This window comes from Anabrus simplex, chromosome 3 (genome assembly GCF_040414725.1).
Source record: "Anabrus simplex isolate iqAnaSimp1 chromosome 3, ASM4041472v1, whole genome shotgun sequence".
NCBI lineage: Eukaryota > Metazoa > Arthropoda > Insecta > Orthoptera > Tettigoniidae > Anabrus > Anabrus simplex.
Window position 1 is genome coordinate 431,718,361 of NC_090267.1, and position 23,609 is coordinate 431,741,969.

Sequence of the window (23,609 nt, forward strand, 5' to 3'; positions counted from 1 at the left end):
TTGAGGTTAGAGATGCCAGAAGATACAATGCTAGTGGGCTATGCTGATGATATAACTGTTTTGATAGTAGCTCGAAATCTGAAGTTGGCTCAGTATAAGCTAAATCAAGTGATGCGACGGGTGAAAGACTGGATGGCGAATCACAGATTACAACTGGCAGATCATAAAACAGAGATAGTTCTCTTGACAAGAAAAAGGATCACGACCGTTATTCCAATGTATATTGGACAATCAGAAATCAAAACATCTAGAAGTATAAAGTACCTCGGAGTGACACCTGATACGAAACTTACATTTTGGGATCATATCAAACGGGTGACGGATAAGGCGGTGAAAACAACAATTGCGCTGAGTAGATTAATGAGCAACGTTAAAGGTCCAAAGTCTAGCAAACAACGACTTCTGATGTTGATAGTTCACTCAACACTTCTATATGTTGCTGAAGTCTAGGCTGAATCTCTGAAGTCTGAAAAATACCGGCAAAGTATAGCTGTGGTACAGTGGAGATCAGCTTTGCGTATTACAAGCGCATATCGCACAGTATCCGAACCTGCGGTTCTTACGTTAGCAGCGGTAGCACCGGTTGATTTACTTGCCTTAGAGAAATGGGAAAGTTAATATCCACCTTTTCAATACAATATATTACGTGAAGGTTTATATTTAAAACGTCTCTCTATTGTGAATCTTGATTCAATACAGAACCTGAAGAATGAAATTCTTAATGTTAAAAAAAAAAAAAAAAAAAAAAAAAAAAAAAAAAAAAAAAAAAAAAAAAAAGCCTTAGAGAGACAGGAAATCTGGTAAACTCAAGGGGAGCTCGGAAAGAAGCGTGTTAAGGAGCTAGCTTATAGGCAACGAATGGAACGGTGGCAGCAAGGATGGGAGGAAGATCCTCAAGGAAAATGCTTCCAGAAATTTCTACATAGAGTAGGTAGAGCGAGTGACTCGGCGTGTATTTATTGCAATGATGTAAACAATGTATTTCACACATTTTTTGTATGCTATCAATGGTCAACTCAGAGAAGATGTTTAGATACTGAGTAAGGATAGTTGACGCCAGGTGATGCTATGAAACCAAGAATCTTGGGATCAGGTAGCAGTATATGTAGAAGGCATCCTGCGTCAGAAAAAGAGGGATATGAATGCTCATGAACGGCAGTAAGAAGAAATAAAGGAAGAAGAAATCTGAGAAATTAGCATGACACTGCCCTGAAGTAGTGCGAGAGCGGTTCCAGGGCAGAGATAAACGTCGTTGAAAAAGGGTGTGTGGGTTTTAGTGAGTAGGAATCTCACATGCTTCTGGAGTGCGGACCCTCACAAGTGTCTCATGAAAGATTTCCCACACTCCCACGTAAAAAAATTTTTTTGCTAGTGGCTTTACAGCGCACCGACACAGATAGGTCTTATGGCGACGACGGGATAGGAAAGATCTAGGAGTTGGAAGGAAGCGGCCGTGGCCTTAATTAAGGTACAGCCCCATCATTTTGCCTGGTGTAAAAAAAATTTTTAAAAAAAATCATTTTTATTATTATTATTATTATTATTATTATTATTATAACCCCACCAGCTTGGACTCAATTTCAGATACTTCAGAATTTCCAGTGAATGAATGAATATTTTACTGGACTGTTTTCCCCTGCAACCCATATCCAGTCACCTTTGTTCTTTTGATGCGACTATGCCAACCGTAACCTATCATTTTTGGATGATGATCTGGCAACCTTACTTAAATTATTATCATGCGCACTCTTTTCATGATCACTTTTGCTTACTTCTGATCCACTACATAAAACACTTTCAAGCAGAATCTGAGTACAGTCCTATTTACTACTTCAACCCATAGTGAACTGAAAAGAATGTGAACTATGAGAATATTGCTGCTAATTCTCAAAGTAAACAATAACAAACATGAGGAAAGGACAACCACATTCATTATCTATTCACAGAACTTAAACACTGGAAGTACTTTCAGGGGCAACCAAACTACCAGAAAAAATATAATAGCCAGTGCTTGGCGGGCGAGATCCATCATCACAATTCAATGCATGGATGACACAGCATTCTGCTGAGTCAGCCAAGGCAAATGGATTGTTCAAATGTTTTGCAAACTACTTATTATTTAATTTGCTTAGTTTGAATAGTGCCTTCATAAATACAAGATGAAAATGAATTCAAATGAATGAACACAGATGAAGTAATTCTCTTCAGCAATTTTCTTTTAACTTGGAACTACCTGTTACACTCCAAAGTACTAAAGGTTACTGAGAATAGAACATCTACTGGCTTACCTTCTAAATCACTTTCACTGCCGGAAAGATCAATGACAGATTGCTCAGGACTGTAACAAAGAAAATCAACTTTTGAAACATCTTTAAAATATTACGAAGTATACATGGTTCATCACATTATAAAATAAAAACAAGATAAGCACTCTCGATAGAATAAGTGTCTGAAATTAGAGGCTTAAATGTAGGTCATCAGCCACACACAAACTCACTGCATTTTACATACCTAAAAAGATAGTCTCACTGAATATTGGAGACCTGACTATAGGGAAGGGGTATCTATTTGAAGACAGAATTGTGTGAGAGTGTGGAGATAGTCCTTGGCCTTTTGTGTTTTTATGTTTGTCCTTAGCAGTTAAACCACAGATCTAACTGACATGAGGAAATGCTTGTCAGGCACTGACCATCTAGTGCAAAACCAAACACTTGCACGAAGATCCACGATAGGCCCAGCAAGCCAGTGGTTAGCGTCTTTTATCACTTTCAAATGTAAAAAGAGCCTCGGATCAAAGTTATTACCTAATGTGGCACAGTCTTTAAGTAGATCTATCAGGTATGACTGCCAACATGGTTCGGAAGATAGACTGATTTGTAAGAAGAAAAAGTACAAATTGGGACCATATATTGACACTAACTGGTAAGACCAAAGAACTCGTAGATATGATGCAAAGGAGGAACATATCTATATTGGGTCTGAGCGAAACAAAATGGAGAAAGACAGGTAGGAAGGTTCTCAGAAGTGGCTACAAATTATATTGGTGTGGACTGGAAAAGGAGGCCAAAAATGGTGTGGTATTTTTACTGACAAAAGATATGGAAGCCATGTCAGAAGTTTCCTACAAGAACGACAGGATTATAAAATTATCTATACAATTAGAGTCAACAAATTACGTGATTGTACAAGTGTACTCCCCACAGACTGGATGCAGTTATGGCGGTATATTTTAAAGGGGATTAGTGTTATAACTGCCAACTATGACCTTTACTACATGTGGAATTTAAAATGTATCTTTCAACAATACGGCATGAACTGCAAGACAGCTATTGGCTGTACAGTAATTGGTTAAATTAGTCGATTGATCTTCAATTGTTCTGCACGGCGCTCCATAGTGGCTGTAATTCAAAACCTGACGTCTGTTCCGAGCAGCCGAATGAGGAAGAAGCAGGATGTAATTCCTCTCTCAGATGAAAATGACAGTCAAACCCCTCACGGCAGTGAGCCATTGGCTCACTCGACACAACGGATAATATTGCACAAGTAGTCGTCAAACAGTTGAGTGCACAAATGTAAATACAGGCAGAAGTAAAAGGAGATGTCAACAAACTTACTTTCGTAAATTTCGAGTAAGTTACCACTTGCTTATCATCATGACTTAACTGTCACCATTTGACAGAGTTCATGCTAAAGTTTTGAAGAATTGCTATACACTGCTAAAGTCTACAAGCAAGTCGTGAATTTGAACAATTGGACGTTAACGATTTAAAGTACAACAAATTTATAAATAATGATCAACAGTGTGCTTCATTTGGTTAATTTACGGATGAAAAGAATGTTAGTCACACCCAAACTCAACTGTTTTAAGAGTGCACTAAGATTTTATATTCATAAGGTACAAAGTGTGGTAAAGTTCACGCCAATGGTAGCAAAAAGATTTTAATGTGTATCCAACAAATAATTTTAGGATATTCAACAACTTCAACAGATTATAAATGTATTTATATCTGACTAACTTGTGACATTGTATTTCAAATTTAGAACAAAGTTTTTAAAGTTTCGAACACTACAAATAGTGATATTGTTTTAATAAGACGACGTAATAGATAATGTTTTATATTCAAAAGAATTTTAATAGTTATTATGATTAAGTCTGTTAGCAGTTAAACAATAAGTTACAGAGGGGAGATGACAAACCACAAATCAGAATAAATGACACCAAACTGGACAGTGTTCCAACGTTTAAGTACTTGGATAGTATAGTATCAAAAGACAACCTTGCAAAGTATGAGGTGGACAATCGAATTGGCAAGGCAACAATTTTACCACCAAGTAAACTGCTGTGGGATAATAATGGGCCTGGTGCAGATCTGACGCTCGTAGGCGACCTGCACGTCATGATGAGGATGACATGATGATGAAGACGACACATTCAGTTCCAGCACCAGGTAATTAGCCAATTATGGTTAAAATTCCCAACCCCGCCGGGAATCGAACCCAGGACCCCTGTGACCAAAGGCCAGCATGCTAACGATTTAGCCATGGAGCCAGACACTGCTGTGGGATAAACAAGTACCATTAAAAGCAAAGATGACATTATATAAATCATATTATACACCCGTCCTCGTGTATAGCTTGGAAACTACCACGTTAAGAAGACAACTCAATACTCCAAGATGCAGAAAAGAAATTCCTATGCACCATGATAACAGAAGACCAAGAAGGACAAGTTCAAGAATGAAAAAGTCTGAGAGAAGGTGGGAATAGGAGACTTGCTCCTACAGAGGATTTAGAAAGCAAGACTGAAGTGGTCTAGCCATGTAAGAAGGATGAGCGCAAGCAGGACTGCAAGAAGAGAATATGAAAGAGAAGTAAAAGGAAAAAGACCAGTGGGCAGACCCAGAAGAGAATGGACAATCTGGCGAAGAAAGATGTCGAGGAGAGAGGACAAGATTGGGAGAAGATTATTAGAGAACAGTGGTTCATGAACAGACAAAGATGGACGGGGCTCGTACACCACATCTGGGCAACTGGAGATGGTCAACGATGATGATGATGATGATGATGATGTTTGTCCTTGACTTCTCTTTCTGTTGCTCCATCTTCCTGTACTGACCTGCCATTAAGTTAATCCTATTATGTGTTCCTTTTCTTGTTCCTGTTTCTCTAGACAGTATATGACTTGTTTCTCTATACAAACTATCACAATGAGAAAGAGAAATGCTTTTATTTTACACACACCTATTGGAAATGGTAAGAAAATAAAGAGTTACAGTCAAAAATATATATCACATTTGTAATACAGTGGAATCCCAGAAATTTGTCACTCGATAACTCAGCATTGTATATAACTTAGTCATCCATCAGCAACATTAGAGTGTGTTTCCATTCCATTTCTGTCCGCCTCTGGAGTGTAATGGTTAGTGTTATTAGCTACCATCTACGGGGGCTCGAGGTTAAAATGGTACATGCAGTTCACCTCCATAGGGGATGCACCTAAAAAGAGCTGCACCACCTCAGGACGAGGACAAGAGTTTACTTTACTTTTATTCCATTTATGAGGGACCAAGTAATGCAAATGGTTAGAGGCAATGTTTTGGACAGAAGGGTTCGCATGACAAGTGCTACTGCCTGCAAATGTCCTTCAGACTTTCCAAGAGTTCTTGAACGTCTATTTTGAGAGCCATCCCTTCAACGATGAAAGTACATTTTAAATTCAAATAACATTCTTGACCTTATTTTTCTCAGTTTTCATTTGAGTAAACGGAAAGTATCGTGCTACAGGGAAGTTTTATAAAAGCATCTGTTGTAGATATAGTGAAAATGTCAACCCCCCGTAAAACTACAAGCTTTGCATGTCTAAAAAGTTAGCGAGTCTCCTATTCAACCAACATCAAGACAGTGGCTGACCCACACCTCGAATACTTCGGAACTATCAAGGATCTACCTATCCTTATTATTCGGTTATTCTCTAAACTATTACAGCGTGCAAATTAGGTCGCCAGTCAACAATAGACCGTTTTTAAAATAACATGAACCAAAGGCTTGACTACAATACAACTCACAGCTGTTTCAATTCCACAATCTGTTGATATGCCTTTTGTAAAGACGACTTCAACTTAGAAAAATACGACCACGATTAAGAAACATCAAGAGGTTTTATAACATCCTTCAAGTACGATTATTAGATGTTATCAGACATCAAACATGTAATTAGCATCCAGACAACTTTCACTTAAATCTTTATCCTGTGACTGTACATAGTGTCTTAACATGGTGTTAATTCTATATCAAGTGTTAATGTATTGTACATAGTGTCTTAACGTAGTGTTTTATTTTGTAAAAGTGTTAACGTATTCTTTAAACGTTAAATATTATTTCATAAGGCTGAGAGTGCCTAACCACATGATAATTATTTTAATAGGTGCCAACACCAGATATCTTATGAATTATTTCAAAGACTCTTTCAAGAACTCCACTAAATCTTGTTTACCAGTCAGTAAAGGACCATCACATTGTATTTTTAACTCATACTACTGTTTTTAGTCGTATGAAGGTTCAATATGAATGTATCAGGATCCTGATGACAATTGCTTTTGAGGCTGAGAGATAGGCTGACGATGCCCACAACAAGGGCGAAACATGTACCAATTTAAGTGTCATGCTTAAGTTATAAACATTCTCATGAATGTATTGTATTGAATAGGTTGACCACTTCAATAAACTTAATTGTTTCAAATTTATAAACTACAAGCTTGCAAGAAAACAAAACAATATGACAATGGAGGTGAAATTAAACGCACTAAAGCGACTAGATAAAGGAACAGAAATAAAACTACCGAGCGAATTGGCCATGTGGTTAGGGGTGCACAGGTGTGATGGTGGTGGTGATTATTGTTTTAAGAGGAAGTACAACTTGGCAACCATCCTCACACAGGTGTGAGCTTGCATCTGGGAGATAGTGGGTTTGAGCTCCACTGTCGGCAACCCTATGACGGAAGAAACATGTCCGAAACCCCCTTCCTAAACATTTTGGACTGGAATACGAACAATGAAACTTGTGTTCCTAGACTTTTTGCCAATGAACATCTCTGTTTATTATTTAATGTGGTCAACCTTTCCACATTCATATTCTCTAAGTATATATGAACTTAATACATATTTGTCCTTGTCCCATATCTGGTCTGCACTGCCCTCCATGACCTAGTACTGTAATTACGGGTGACTCTCCGCCTCTGCTGTCCAACCAATCAGCACTCGGCTTGTTAAAAGTCCTGCAAATACACTCTGGTAAGCTTGGGGAAGCTACTGACTTCGAGTTCGGCAGCCATGAAGTCTGGATGTAGTGTGTGGCCTCACGGCGTCATAGCTTGGGCCCAGGATATGATCCAGACTAGATTTGCTATTTCAATAGGCATTTTTACCCCATCAAATTTGTGACGTCGTCCTCTTATCTTTTTTTATATTTTTTTTTTACTGTTGGTGAATAATTTGGAATCTCAACTCAATTCATCTAATGGAAGTGTAGTGTGCCTTGTGACTATGTGCTTCGCTAGTAAACCAACTGTAAGTCAACGCACTCCTTTATCATTTTTTTATTTATTTTATGCCCACAGTGGAGCACTGAAATCAATCTATATACAGTCAAGTCTTATGAATATTGGTTACAAATTTGGTTGATGTTTCTTCTTTCGTTCCCAGAAATGTTTCATTCTCTCTGACCTGGCTGCCCATTCTTCATCAGTTATGTTGTACTGATTGCGTGCATAGGTCTTCAGTTTAAGTCTCACGTCATTATTTCTCAGGATCCTCTTCTCTTCTCTGTTTTCAATTTGTTGACTTGTCAAGCCTAATTCATTTAAATCTTCTTGGACTTCTTTGAACCAGTGATTTTTAGTTTTACTATTCCAAAAGTAGTTGAATAAATGTTTGAGTATCCTAGTTTCTGGTAGTCGTGATGTGTATTGTAGCTATTATAGACTCAGCCTCCTGGTATACAGCTTCATTAGGTAGCAATCGCCATTGTCTATCTACTTGGTTTTTTTTGTTTAGAATTGTTCTAATGATTTGTCTATCTATTTTCTGTAATTTATCTGTAATTGATTTCGTGTTCAAATTGAATAAGGTTTCACTAGCATAGGTTGTTTCAGGCTTAATAACGGAGTTGTTGTGTTTAAATTTTGCATTTATCGAGAGAGATTTCTTCTTGTAGGTTGGCCAAGTAATGTGTTGTGCTTGTTTTAATTGGGTAATTCTATTTTCAACTGATATTTTCTCTTTTAAGTTCCAAGTTATAATCTCTCCAAGATTTTTAAATTTATTAACAACCTTAATTTTTTTTTTCTATTTGCTTTACGTCGCACCGACACAGATAGGTCTTATGGCGACGATGGGACAGGGAAGGGCTAGGAGTGGGAAGGAAGCGGCCGTGACCTTAATTAAGGTACAACCCCAGCATTTGCCTGGTGTGAAAATGGGAAACCACGGAAAACCATCTTCAAGGCTGCCGACAGTGAATTTGTTTGTTATTAGTCAGTGTGATAGGTGATGTTTCCACTTTGAAGGATAGCATCATTTCAATCTTTTCAAAGGAGATTTGTAATCCAATTTTTGCCTGCTATTCGTTCTAATTCTTCAATTTGGAGTTTAGCCTCTTCCACACTACTTGCAAGTATCGCAAGATCATCTGCAAATGCTAGACAATTGAGTTTGATATTTTTGCCAATCTTGATGTTTGGCTGACATTTTTTAGACCATTCTCGCACGACTTTCTCCAATGCACAGTTAAACAGTATTGGTGAGAGACCATGGATTTGCCTTCAAGAAAAGTGTTTTTAGAAGAAAAACAAGATCATTTGATTTGAGTGCACCAGACATAAACTTTCAAAATCGATGCCATGTCTTAAAATAGTTCCTTTCTTAGCCTTGTATTTGTATAAATATCTGGTCTATTACTGTATGTAGTTATGGTATTTTAATTGTCTAAGAACTTTAACTTGATTTAAGTAAGAAACGTGTGGCGTTTTCAGTAAATATCCAAAATTTCATTCTAACCATTATTATACTACCGTATTTACGTGAATAATCCCTGCATATATTTTAATAAATTTGAGGCACAAAATTGGGTGCAGGTTTTATTTGCATCAATGTTGGCATTTCCTAAAATTAGGATGCAGGGATTATTCGGCGGCAGGGATTATTCGCGTAAATATGGTATCCAAAATTTCATTCTAACCATTATTATTATTATTACTACTTCAATGTAAGCTCGAAGTAAAAGGTTAGCTTGTGAACCAAGGAGGTTCACGGAAGGCTTCCTGATTTTGTTGGACCCTAATCTAATCTACTTATTCACTTGTGGGTTATTTATTTTTTCCTCTGTAATTCTATTATGTATTTAGTTGATTTTGTATTATGCCTGGTTGCTGGGCAGAGTCTGTTGGGACTGGTTTATTTCAGTTGGTATGGTGTTTTGTTTTTGTTACCTTAGCAACGTTTTGGTGTGTGGCGATTATTGTGTAAAAATTTATTGATTTGGTTGAGGTGATTGACTGATGCTATTTGTGATGGAGAATTTTTAATGAGATACTACTCGTTTTTGACTTAATGTTTTCTAAAAATCTTTTCTTCCACCATCTAATTATCATTTGAATTTAGAGATTTTGGGTGATTCAAGTTCCTTAATTATTTGCTGTCTAACTTTGTGTCCTTGCATTAACCCCTTGGTAGCCAGTAAGTTTACTCACGTCAAATGAAAGTCCTCAAGAGCACTGAGGTATGTATCACTTATGTTAGATGAACAGGTCATGTAGTAAGCTCTACTTAAATTTAGCTTATTTAAAATATTTCTACTAAACGACCGGTTGTACTTGTAAAAAATTTAACTTAATAATTGCATTTGAGGAAAAGCTTAACTTTTAAATAGCATCTGAGGACGATTTTATTTTATTTTATTTCCTGTTTAATTATGATAAATAAGTTTTGACTTAAAAATTAAAGTTTGTCTTATTGTTACCTAAGGTGTGTTGGTTCTCATTTTTTATTTTTTTTATTTTATTAATTCAACACTGCCACAGGTATTAACTTCATTCTTGGCCTTTTGTATCCTTAGCGTGTTTCTTCAAGGTAAGTGTCTTGTTTTCCCCTCATCTTATCTTGTGTTTTGATTTGTAATTTGTACCTTTCCTTTGTCTTCTCCTTGTATCTCACTTGTACTAGCTTTAACTCTGTAATGGGGCTAGTATATAATGAACCTTCAATCTTCGTGGGTATTCGGTTACCTACAGGACTGTAAGGTTAATGCTGACCATTGTGGGGTTATGGGTTTATTCCGCAAGTGGGTCAGCCCTGAAGATGGTTTTCTGTGGTTTCCCATTTTCACACCAGGCTGTACCTTAATTAAGGCCACGGCCGCTTCCTTCCCACTCCTAGGCCTGTCTTATCCGATCGTCGCCATAAGACCTATCTATGTCAGTGTGACGTAAAACAAATTGTAAAAGAAATAAAACTGTGATGGATTTACGTGTCAGGAAGACAACGATAGGAGGCAGGAAGAAAAAAAAAACAACAAGTGGTTGGAGAAAGAAGGCCTGCTGCATAAAAGGAACTAAAAGATATGAAAGGAGGTGAAAGACAATTCAGCAACACGAGATCTTGTCCTGGAAAGGCTAGCCATTTCATTTGCAAGGAAGTTGTTTTATCATTAATAGATAAGATTTCATCTTACAAGGAGAGGCCAAAGCTTCAACAAGCTTCGATATACAGTAAGCCGTGTAGAAGGGTTTAGGTCAATACGCTTTCATTTTCGAAAAAATTGAGGTGAAATGTCATGATGCCAGGATCTGCTTTGGACCAAGTGGAGGTGACAGAATACTAAAAGGTGAACAAATTTTACTTAAACATGTCAGGTCCGCAACCTAATAATTTGTGAAAAATTGATGAAACCCGATTCCAATGCAACACATATATACTTGGAGAATTACATTGGAGTCAACCGTTTCGGTGGCCGAGTGATCAGCATACTCGCCTGCGGACCTCGACGACGTGAGTTTGGGTTACATAAAATAAATTTCATCATAAAGTCCGTATTGTCGTACGTATACTTCTAGGTTAAGTCAACATTCCACCTTTACAATACCATAAGTTTATTGTCTATTTATTTAAACAACATTATTAACTATGACGGGACATGTTTCGTCTAACTTGTAGACATCATCCGCCGTAAGATATTTAAGAAAAAGCACAAAAAAGACAAGGACAGAACAACACATTAAAATAAATCGGGTTGCCAAACACGTCAACCAAAATAGCGAGTATGTTCCAGATTGTTCCAAGTACAAACATTCAAAAGCTGTTGATGAACAAACTTAAAATCATACACATGAGACGATACAGTAAAGCTTGTTGTTAAAGTTCTTCTTGAGGGTGCCGTTGACATGCAGCATTCAGGTGCATCGGCAAAAGCTGATAATGAAGTGCATAATGTTATTTGTAGCAGAAAACAGACGATCAACGAGCATGTGTAGGGAATCCAGTGAGAAGATGTAAAGAACGTCATATTGGTGCAAGGTTGACATTTCTTATTAAAACTAGGTGGAATATCAGATCATATGACGTACGTAAAAATACAGTGGACGACCCTAGAATGAGAATAAAGATTATTATAAAAAAATTGAAAAAATTGAAATTAAGCAAGCTTTTCCGATATAAAAACGAAAGAATGGAAAAAAAATAAGATTGTGGCACATCTGATTACTTGTGTTCTCGCTTCTCAAAGAGTAATTAGCTTAGCATGGTTTTTTTTTCTTTTCTTTCTTGGCTGACTGAGGATGAATTATGGAGGACGTGTGTGATGGGAGCCGGTGTGAGGGGAAATTAGGGGAAGGTTGCAATGAATAGACGGGGAGTGATCACGTGGAAGCTTGTTTGAATGTTTGTCGAAATAGGAACTGTTGAGTAATGCCTCAAAAATTATGTTCATAGTTTCTGAAATCTCATTTAAATTATGAGTGGGGTTGCGTTCTTGATCTATGTTAATATAAATGTTTTCTAAAACATTGAGTAAACTGTCTTTACTATGAAAATAAAGAATTTTTAGGTCCTGTTCTATGGAAGTGAAGAAATGATTGACTCTGTCATATGAGTGCTCATGGCGGAGTATCTTTTACGAGGCGTGTTTTTTAAGTAAGGTCCATTTGAAAATAAGTACTCAACGAAAGGTTATTTCAAAAAAGTAAATTTATTTGCAGAAAGTACATACTTCACTCTATTTTTCGACATAGTTGCCAAGTTTGTTCAAACACTTATCATACCTCGTAACCAATTTTAAAATACCCTCCTCATAGAAACTTGCCACCTGCTCCCATAACCAAGAGTTCACTGCCGTTTTCACGTCGTCGTCATCATTGTAATGGTTGCCACTGAGGTGGAACAGATGGTAATCGGTTGGCGCAAGATCAGGACTGTAGGGTGGGTGGTCTAAAAGTCTCCAATAAATTGCGAGTCTGACCTGCAGTGTGAGGTCTTGCATTGTCATGGAGAAGGATAATTCCCTTTGTTAGCATGCCGCGTCTTTTGTTTTGAATCGCTCTGCGTAGCTTTCTCAGGGTTATTCTTCTGCATTGATAGTGGTTCCTCGTTGCATGAAGTCGACCAACAAAACACCATGCCTATCCCAAAACACCGACGCCATGATTTTGCGCTGGGACAGAGTCTGTTTGGCCTTCATCTTTACACGCGAGTGAGTGTGTCTCCATTCCATGCTCTGTTCCTTCGATTCGGGCATGATATGCAAAACCCATGTTTCGTCTCCAGTTACGATCTGACTCAAGAAGCCGTCACCTTCTTCGTCATAACAAGTCAAGAACTTCATCGCACACTCAAACCTTTGGTTTTTGTGGTCCTCTGTTAGGAGTTTCGGGACCCAACAGGAGCACAGTTTCCTAAACTTTAGGTGTTCAGAAACAATGTTGTAAAGCACTGATCTCGACATGTCAGGAAATTCGTTTGAGAGAGAACTGTTATTGTGAAGCGCCGGAAGCCACCAAATCGTCCGTAATCAAAGAAGGGCAACCGGAGTGGTCCTCATCATGGACGTTGTCACGGTCATCTTTGAATTGTCGTACCCACTTACGCACTTTGCTCTCACTCATAATGGTATCACCGTACACTTCGCAATTCTGTCGATGAATTTCTGCAGCAGACAGGTTCCTTGCAGACAAAAACCGTATCACTGACCGAACCTCACATGCGGCGGGCGAGTTGATAGTCTTAAACATTTTGAAAGCACAGAACAGAACCGTACAGGTTAGCTACAGAGCTGAAACTGAGCACAGTTATTCCCGAGGCATGCCAGTACACGATGCACGCGCTCGTAGCGATATGCGCGCGAACTACTAGTGTCTACAACAAAACGGACCTTACTTAAAAAACACGCTTCGTATGTTTGGCGGCGCTGACATGTTCTTTATATCTGATAAAAAAAGCCTCTTCCGGTTTGCCCAACGTAGCTCGCGGAACATTGATTGCAATTCAACCTGATTTATTGTATTTGTTCATAGTGTTATTGATTTTATGGTGGTTGTAAAAGAGATTAATGTTATTGTTAATTGGTTTAAAGGCAATGCTGACCTTATGCTTCTTAAAAACGTTGGTGATTTCGTAAATCTTATTACTGGTATAGGTGAAAGAGGCATAGTTGTCTGTTTTTCTTTTTGTTTCTCTAAGAAGGGTTGAACTGGGTCTGTTGACAATTTTGTTGACTATCCTGTCAATGAAATGCTTACTAAAACTGTTTTTACTTGCTATTAAGCGAATGGAGTCGAGTTTTTTTTACGATCTGCATCAGATATGGGGATATGGTAGGCTCTGTGGATCAAACTATAAAAGGTTGCTCTTTTTTGAGATTCCGGATGTATCGAATCTTGCCGAATGGTATTAACAGTTTGGGTGGGCTTCCTGAAAATAGTGTAAGAGAATTTATTGGAGCTGTTGTTGATACTGATATCTAAGAAGTTTAAAGAATTATTAACTTCAATCTTCGGAAGTGAATTTGAACCATGGGTCGATTTCATTTAACTATTCGAGAACGATGTCACCGTTGGAGATGTTATGATCTATTATGGCAAATATATCATCGACATAGCACGTCCAGAATACAATACCTTTTTATTGTAAATTTTAGAATTTTCCAAATGGTCTAAATAAATTTCTGCCATTATTCCTGAAGCTATTTTACCATTAAAGATAAAATAATTATTGGAGGTTACAAATTCTAAAATATTTAAGAATTCTTCTATTTCTTGTGAGCTTAATTTTCTGTGTTTTAGAAAGTTGTCCTTGATGATCTTTAAAGTTTTTTGACCGGTATATTAGAATACATGTTTTTTTATGTCAAATGAGTACATTTTTTGTTGTGGTTGCAACTCTAGGTTTTTTGTCAAATTACAAAATTCTATGGAATTCTTAACAGAACTGGGATTTTCAAACTTGAAGTATTTCTTCAAGAAGTTGTGGATAAATTTAGAGATTTTGTAAGTCGGACTGTTCCTATAGTTTACTATGGGTCTTATGGGGCTATCTGTTTCGTGAACTTTTGGCAATGCTTTAGCTGTGGGAATACTAGGATTCATATTAATAAGTTTCTGAGATTCATATTCAATGATGTTTTTGACTCGTTATGCTGAAGAAGGTGGCGACATGTTGAGTCAGATCGTAACGGAAGACGAAACAAGGGTTTCGCATAACACGCCCGAATCAAAGCAACGGAGCATGAAATGGAGACATACACATTCGCCTGTAAAGGTGAAGGCCAAACAGACTCTGCCCCAGCACAAGATCAAGAACAAGAACTCCTGGTTATTGGAGCAGGCGGCAAGTTTCTATGAAGAGGGTATTCAATAAAAAAACCAGATAAATACATCAAGAATGAAAATCTGTCACGATGGCCTCTCAATGAGCATTGATGCCTGCCCTCCTGACAAAGCTGGGAAGATGAAACAAGCTCGTCAGGGTCTGAGAAGGCACGAGAAAGAACTCTGACTGATAAGGAAATGGCCTATGTATTTGAAGACAGCATCATGTGGAGATGTCCTTGTCCTTTTGTGTTTTTATGTTTGTCCACATCTCCTCGCTCTGTTGTTCCTTCTTCGCATGCTCACCAGACATTATGTTCATCCATGTTCCTTTTCTTGTTCCTATCTCTCTTCTCCTTCTTGTCTTATGACCGCATAGGATCACTTTAGTAACTCCATCGTTCAGGTCTCTTTGAAGGGATTGTTAGGGCTTTGCGGCCCTCCCAGTACTTCTTCAGAAGCTCCGATCTCCATTCCCCTTCCTCGGTTGAAAATGTGTGTGTTGTGGGTTTGTTTCGCGTAAGGGTAAAGCGGAGGTTTGTATTTTTGAGTTTTGTATTAAATTTTATCTTATTTGTGGTGTCTTCTGTTGTAAGGCCTATTTTCTTCAGATCCTCTCTTACTTCTCTGATCCATTTACATCCTCTTGTGGTATCCTATTTATCTATATGTGATTTGAATTCTAAGTACACTAAATAAGTTCCATTTTTAAACAGAACTAACTATTTAGGCAGCATATTTACTTTTAAGGGTTCTAAGCATATATTTTCCTCCAACTTGCTTTACATTTTTTTTCACTGCATGGCCCCCTTATGAGACAGGGTGAAAGAAAGTAGCCTAGATGTTAAGCGAAGGTACCAGATTTAAGCTTAACAAATCTGGGCTTAATTAGTCAGTGTTCTCCCTAGAAATTTTCATAAGCCGGGCGGGAAATACTACATAAAACATGAACATTATAAAATTTCAATTTACTCCCCTCAGGGCATTAACAGTAATATCAGACAGGTAAACACTAATTGCAAAATTGAATTATTTTAGTGTTATTATCACAAATAAGACATAACAGAGTATTTTGAACATCTAGTATTCTACTGCTCGATCATAATCATTTAACACAATGACTTACCACTCTCTTCCCATGGAGTGCCATACGGGTTTGTGACGCCATGTGGAATAACTGAGCCACCGCTTGCGAACAACACTACATGATAGTCAAGCTAAACCGTTAAACTCCGATGTAACAGGTGCAATTATGCTAACAATAATTCAGATTTATCATTTAAATAAATGTCCAGCTCCTTGGCTAAATGGTTAGCATGCTGGCCTTTGGTCTAGAGGGTCCCGGCTTCGATTCCCGGCCGGATCAGGGATTTTAACCTTAATTAATTCCGATAGCTTGGGCGATGGGTGTGTGTGATGTCTTCAGCTTTAGAATTCATCATAGGTAGGGCCCCATTCTCATAGACACGCAGGTCACCCATACAGTGTCAGCTCGAAAGACCTGCACCAGGCCTCTTCGGAGGCCACACGCCATTATTATTTAAGTATTTACATTTTAATTTAGAGCACCCGATGACTCAAATATGTACAGTATTAATATAATGTAACAAGCACATATCTAGGTTATGTTATTTAGTGTCAAACATTTCATTTTTAGGGTCCGTATTGAATCGAGATTTACATTTTAAAATATTAGGTATAGAGATCCACCTATTCAATACTAAAAATTGTGATAATTATTAAATCATCACATTTCTTTATTTATTTACATTTGTAGGACCGGTTTCGGCAATAAGGTATGCTATCATCAGCCTAGGAAAGTATAACAAAGACATTTAAAAAACTACATTAACATAGGTTCTTAAAAATGATATATATACAAATAATTTTAAAGTTTTCGTATGTGAACTGAAACATTTGCGTATATTACAAGATTTGGAAATTCTAAGTTCCCATAGAGGGAATTAGATTCTTTTCCACCAATAGAGCATATCAAAAATCAGATCAAAAATTAGATGGATGGCTTTTCCGGCGTTTGCTCTATTAACCAGCGTTTCGTCTTAGGTCCGACACTAGACTCTTCAGAGTGGGATGTGTCAGACCCTACCCACTGACGCTGGGGTGTATGCAGGTGAACTTATCAGAAGCTTATTTATTGAAGCACAGTCTGATAACTGCATACGGGAGATAAAACTCCACAATGGAACTAATGCCCGCCTAGCAATTCCAAATGGAAATTCTAAGTTCCCATAGAGGGAATTAGATTCTTTTCCACCAATAGAGCATATCAAAAATCAGATCAAAAATTAGATGGATGGCTTTTCCGGCGTTTGCTCTATTAACCAGCGTTTCGTCTTAGGTCCGACACTAGACTCTTCAGAGTGGGATGTGTCAGACCCTACCCACTGACGCTGGGGTGTATGCAGGTGAACTTATCAGAAGCTTATTTATTGAAGCACAGTCTGATAACTGCATACGGGAGATAACACATCCCACTCTGAAGAGTCTAGTGTCGGACCTAAGACGAAACGCTGGTTAATAGAGCAAACGCCGGAAAAGCCATCCATCTAATTTTTGATCTGATATTACAAGATTTGTCGTAAGATAATTTGTGTAGAGAGGTGTACACCAAATATTTAAACAGTTAAAAATTACCAAAACTAGAATAATTTTTCACTATGTAGTAACAATATAGGTTGTTAATTGCTTTACAGTCATTATAATATATACAGGATTTGGTTTGTCTTATTGACAGCTTGATTCATTTTTAAATGTTTATAATCACTGTAAAAAGGTTGATGGGCTAATTATAACAACCAGTTTTTATGTAAAAGAAGTTCCTCGTAAAATATTTGCTAATTAATTGTTCAGAGCATTCAACTTGGACTTGACAAGTTATAAAGTTTAAATACAATATATCTTATATAGATAAAATATACTTGATTGGTGTGTGTATCACAGGTTGTTATATGAATAAAAGTTCAATGAGTAAAATAAGTAAGTCCATTATATGCTTAGTTTTCGTGTCCATAAATATATAACACACTGATCAATGTAAGTTAATATAAGGAACAAACGGGGTTCTTGAAACAAGTAGTATTTCAAGTGGATCTTATAAAGTTCTGGAAAGATCTCAAACCAGAAACAGAACCTAAAAGAAGAAATTAAGATACGTGTTAGCACAGTGGAATATGCAAAAGACAGGGAGGAATTTCTGTAAATAGAAACTCACCTCGAGCGCCACGTTGAAGGTAGAGAAGTAGAGGAGGGGAAGCCGCGGTAGAGGAGGGACGTTGATCAGGAGGGCGTGGACTGAGGTAGGGGTAATATGCAAGCGTGTTATGTATTATTTTGTGAATTGCTCGATTTTTAGGTAATTTGAGATTATTTAATATTGAAATGAGTGTATCAAACAAAATTGTGCATTTTTTAGATAAGTCATTGAGATTAAGGTTTGGATTGTAGTATTGATTGTATGTGACAGAAAGACAAACAGACCAACATTCAGATTTATATATTAGAATCGATATAATTCTGTTTGACTAGAACACCACCTGAGAAATGGTATACGAAGTCAATAATTAGGACCAACAAGAATGCCCCAGTAACACAAGAGTGAGTGACATAATTGAATAGAGTAACTTACTTGTTAACAGATCCTCCCTCATCATCAGAGTCTCCGTCAAGCTCAACAACAGGAACAGAAGTACGAGTATTCAGCTCCTCCAAAAGTTTCTTCATATTCAGTAGTGTGTCTCTTTTATCAATAGATGTCATCTCTGCAATGTACCATACACATAATTAAGTGTCTATTTTCCTCAAAGCTTTCAATAACCCATCAGAAAGGAGAAAAGACAACATTATATTTTATACAACTTAATCAAGTCACATATAGAGAAAAAGGAACATGATAAGAAACACAACATGAACACAACATTAGGTCAGTGTGGGCAGAGCGAGCAATTAAAAGAGGAAACAAGGACAAACAAAGAGCACAAAAAGCACAGACAATCTTCACATCTTCATACAATGCTGTCTTCAAACAGATGATCTTTCATTTTCATCAGCTCCAGTTCTTCTACATCCACTTCTCAGCCCTGACAAGCTCATTTGGGCTACTTCACAGCTTCATCAGAAAGGCAGGCATCAACACTCATTGGGGAGCCATCTTGAGAGATCTTCAGTCTTGATGTGAGAAGTACAGGTAAGACAGAAGCCGCATAAATACAGGAAAAGGAAAGAGATGCAAGATATACCTAGGTAGATGAATACAGTTGTTCAAAGACTAGGAACTCAGAACAAACATAGAAAGAATAAAAGGCGTCCAATGGGTCAGCATACATAATGGGAAGGAATCAAGAGTTCATACCATTGGGTGTTTCTTTTAATATTCTTATCTCTTACTACATGACTTGATTTCTCATGTGTTTATTCCTTTCATTACCTATGTTAAATTAATGTATATATGCCTTTTATTGTTTATAATACTGTAGCAGAAGGCCGTGATATTGATTGCACAATACAGTAGAACCTCGATAATTCAAAATCAGTTCATTCAAAATCCCGCCTAATTCGAAGAAGCTCTCCTTCCCGGAAACATGAGTTACGGTTTTGAACGTTATTTAAATGGTTTAATTCGAAATACAGATAATTCATAATTCGAAGAACAATACCAATCACAATACCGAAATTCAGACTTTTAATTCAAAACTGCCTTCACATTAAAAAAAAAGTATTTTAGAGAGTAATTTAAACTCAGAATTTATCCGCGTCATGATAGAACGCGTCTTCTGGAACGTGCAGGGGTAGCTTTCTGCACTGTCACTCACTTCAGTGTGTCTACAGTGTGCTTCGCATTTGTTAAGTTTGAGTGAAGTCACAATTCCTTTGTATTCAGCGTTTTAAGGAACGCCACAATATCACGTAGCAGGCAGCATGCAGAGAAGCAGAATCCACAAACACTGGCGATGCCGACTGTTGGCACAAAAGCGTGGCTCATATAATAAATTTGTATGCACCAACAATATTGTCAATGCCGATGAAACTGCATTATTGCATTGCATTGAAGCGAGAGACTTACACCCCTCATCATCGGAAAGTTTGATAAGCCACTATGTTTTAAGGGCATTAAATGAGAGAAGTGCCAGGCGGGAAATCGTACAAAGGTGGGGGCCATTGTACTGTGTTGCAACGCCCACGGAAGCGAGAGACTTCCACCCCTCATCATCGGAAAGTTCGATAAGCCACTATGTTTTGAGGGCATTAGGCACTTTCCGTGCAAGTACAAGGCATCTAAAATATGCAAACAGTACAGTAATAAACAGAATAAAGCATTTGCATAAGGGAGCCAGCATAAGTTGTCCTCGCCTTTGAATCGTGTGTTTTGTTCTTTCATTGCGTGAGGTTATGTTTGCCAGTGATTTCTCCAAGTCCATTATTTGAATGCTGTAAATGCACCTTATTGGATACATTTTGGAAATAATTTATTGCAAGGCATTTGAAAGGTTTAAACTGCAAATCAAGGTGATTGCATGCATTAATGGTTCTTGGAATACTTTGTGACGTGGCAACAGTTGGCATTTCTGAATTACGAGAGAAGTGCCATGGCGGGGAATCGTACGATAGTCACTGTATTGTGTTGTAATGCAGATGGAAGCAAATACACTATAGACAATACTGGACACTTCCGTATTCTCTCGTACTAAAATGAGAGACATGTTGACAGTGGCGCACCTGGTGGCTCGACATTAAACATCAGGCGGCAAGACTGAAACTACAAAAGTTGCATGTTAAAACTGATAGAAATAACTGAACAAATTATGATTTTTACTTTGTTCTATTACGAAAGTTGAATGTTAATACTGATAGAAATAATGAAACTCAATAATGATTTCATTTTATCTGAATCCTTGGCTGAATGGTCGGCGTTGAGGCCTTCGGTTCAGAAGGTTCCGGATTCGATTCCCGGCCAAATCTGGCATTTTAATCGCATTTCATTAATTCTTCTGGCTCGGAGACTGGATGTTTGTGTTTGTTCTAAGCAGACCCAAGACTACCCTAGAAAAAGATTCCGCTCCTAATGAAAAGTCTTCCACATTCACTTTCAATAATAGTAGCTTTTACCAAATTTCTAATATTTTAAAAAAACACAACATCAAAAATAATGTTTAGAACCTCCCACACCAACTCCAAACTCATTTTCAATCCACACACTGTCAACAATAACAATAATAACATTAATAGTAGATATTTGAACTCCGGAGTTTACTAATTAGAATGCCAATCCTGTAATTCCAGCCATGTAGGTCAAAAAGGCTGCAATTTTGTCATAAGATACGCCGAACATTACAACGCTCTCAAATATAATCGTTTTTCAGCTATGAGTGTACATCATAAAGCATCCAGCCACGAATACACATCAATAGATAAAGATCTTGAAAGATCTTGCATTATGAGCAAAAAGGCACCTTACTCAATGTTCTTGAGAGCATCCACATCGATTTAGATAAGTTTATGAACCCCTCTCAAATTTAAATGAAATCAACAGAAAAAAAAAAAGAACATTCTACTTGAAACATTCATTCCATATATTTGTCAGAACTTCTATAATAAAAAACAAACCCCGCCGCCATCTCTCCAACTGCAACCCCCTTCCTCCTCCGCTCCTCCCAGCCTCGCAAACACAGCTGAGCCAACAGTAGACTCTATCGTACGAACGGGATCGTTAACTTTGAGAAGGCTAGGCCGGTTCGAGAGGACAACCACCTTTTAAGTACCGTAAGTTCAAAGATTTCTTCACACCCATTTCACATTTTTTACTTATCAGCCCAAGTTACTCACACAACCTCGTTTTTTTTCATTGCAGATTGGAACTTCATTGACGGTTTCCACTATGGTCACTTACATTTTACCATGCACCTGTTACTTCTCTAACACAGCTTCTCAATTTTGTCGCTGTCCTCCCGACCATTTAAAATAAGGCAAATACACCTAGCCAACATTGGAAACAATCTTTGAGAACGGGACCGCTAAACTGAGAAGAAATTGAGAATGCTGCTATTCTAAAAGTTTAAATTCATCAGCATTTTTCCATCACTATCACAGAGACTAAGAGGTCCGCAACCTCACCATTAGGACTTATGTTTCGTTTCCGTCTGCATAATTTCTTTTCTTTTCTTCTTAGTTTTAGCACACTTTTTGGATTCAATAATGTTTTATATTAACCTTTTTTCACTGAATTTGTCTCAGCGAGTCATTTATTGCTCCATCTAGTGATGTAAATATTGTATATTGTTATTGTTTTTATTTCCGGGATGTGTATTTTGTTTCTTCTTTTGTTCCTTCATTATGTTTTTACCACATTTTTAGCTCAAACGAGTTGAAATATGTTTGAATTTTATTGCTCCATTTAATGATGGAATTATGTTTTGTATTGAATTAGAAGGATACATTTAATTTTTCCTTTGTAAAGTGAAACCTGGACTACCTTTAAGTGTGTGGTTCAAAACTTAATTGGAAACAATTGCAGGCCAGAGTACTGTATATAGATATACTTGAGAACATGCTGACAAAATTCAAAATGCCGGTATGCTCAATGAGTTTGAAGTTACAATTTTTAAATTCGCACCTTGACTTTTTGCCTCCAAACCTGGGTGTTGTAAGTGAGGAAGAGGGTGAAAGATTCTACCGGGATTTCAAGGACATGGAATGACGATACCATGGAGCTTGGGATGTGCGGATGATGGGTGACTAATGCTGGATGCTTCACTGTGAGCACAAGGAAATTTCCCACACGAGCAAAAGCAGGGGTCATGCCATGACAACAAAGAAATCATGGCATGAATGATGTTATTGCACGTTTTGTATCACATTCTCTGTATGCATCTGCTCACTGTGTGTATATGTCAGTATGTTGTTGTTTTAAATTTGTATTCTACTTCTGCAGGATTCATGTGCCATATATATATATGTGTTTGTTTGTTATATATACGAACTACTTCTATATGCAATATAATTATTTACGAAATATATGATTGGTGACAAAACTGTGGGCGATACAGTGTTTTTAGTATCATTTTCAAATTCAGGAGGTAGAAATACATAAAGAACATCTACATCTGAGAAAATAGTTTTTTCACTGTTGCATTGTGTTATTAGAGGGTGTTAAGTAAAGCACAGTATAAGACCTGAAAACATTCCTCCTCCTCCTCCTCCTCCTCCCAGAGGGTTGCTGTTCTTATTCTATCAAGCTAAGAACAAAATGATTGTGTTAATTTTTGGTGAACAAAAATCACTAATCATGTACTCATACATGCACAGTAAATGCACTGAGATAGGGGTATTTACACAGTGACACACTTGTCTGGTTAGCAATAAGACTGGAGGAAATCCCCTTGTATAGCACTAGCTGTGTTAGGGCATTTATGGTACCTCTCCACCTTCTTCTCTCCTTCCATCACTTTTCTTCTGTAATTCTGTTACATTCCAGGTTCCTTCTGATACGTGTCTTTATGAGGTTTAACCGTCATACCCTCTTTTCCTTAACCCTAGAACTGGCAATATTAAATCTTGTGGCAGCCATATTTAGCAACTTTTACTTGTCTAAGGGCCAGTTCTACCATCTGCCGGTAAAGTGGCTGGCAGCTGCCTGGGAGGTAAACTACCTGGAGGTGTAAATCGGCTGGTACTTTGGCTTGCGTCCAACCACCTCTGCGCAAGCGCTAGGTAGCTACCCGGAGCTAGACACTGATATACGAA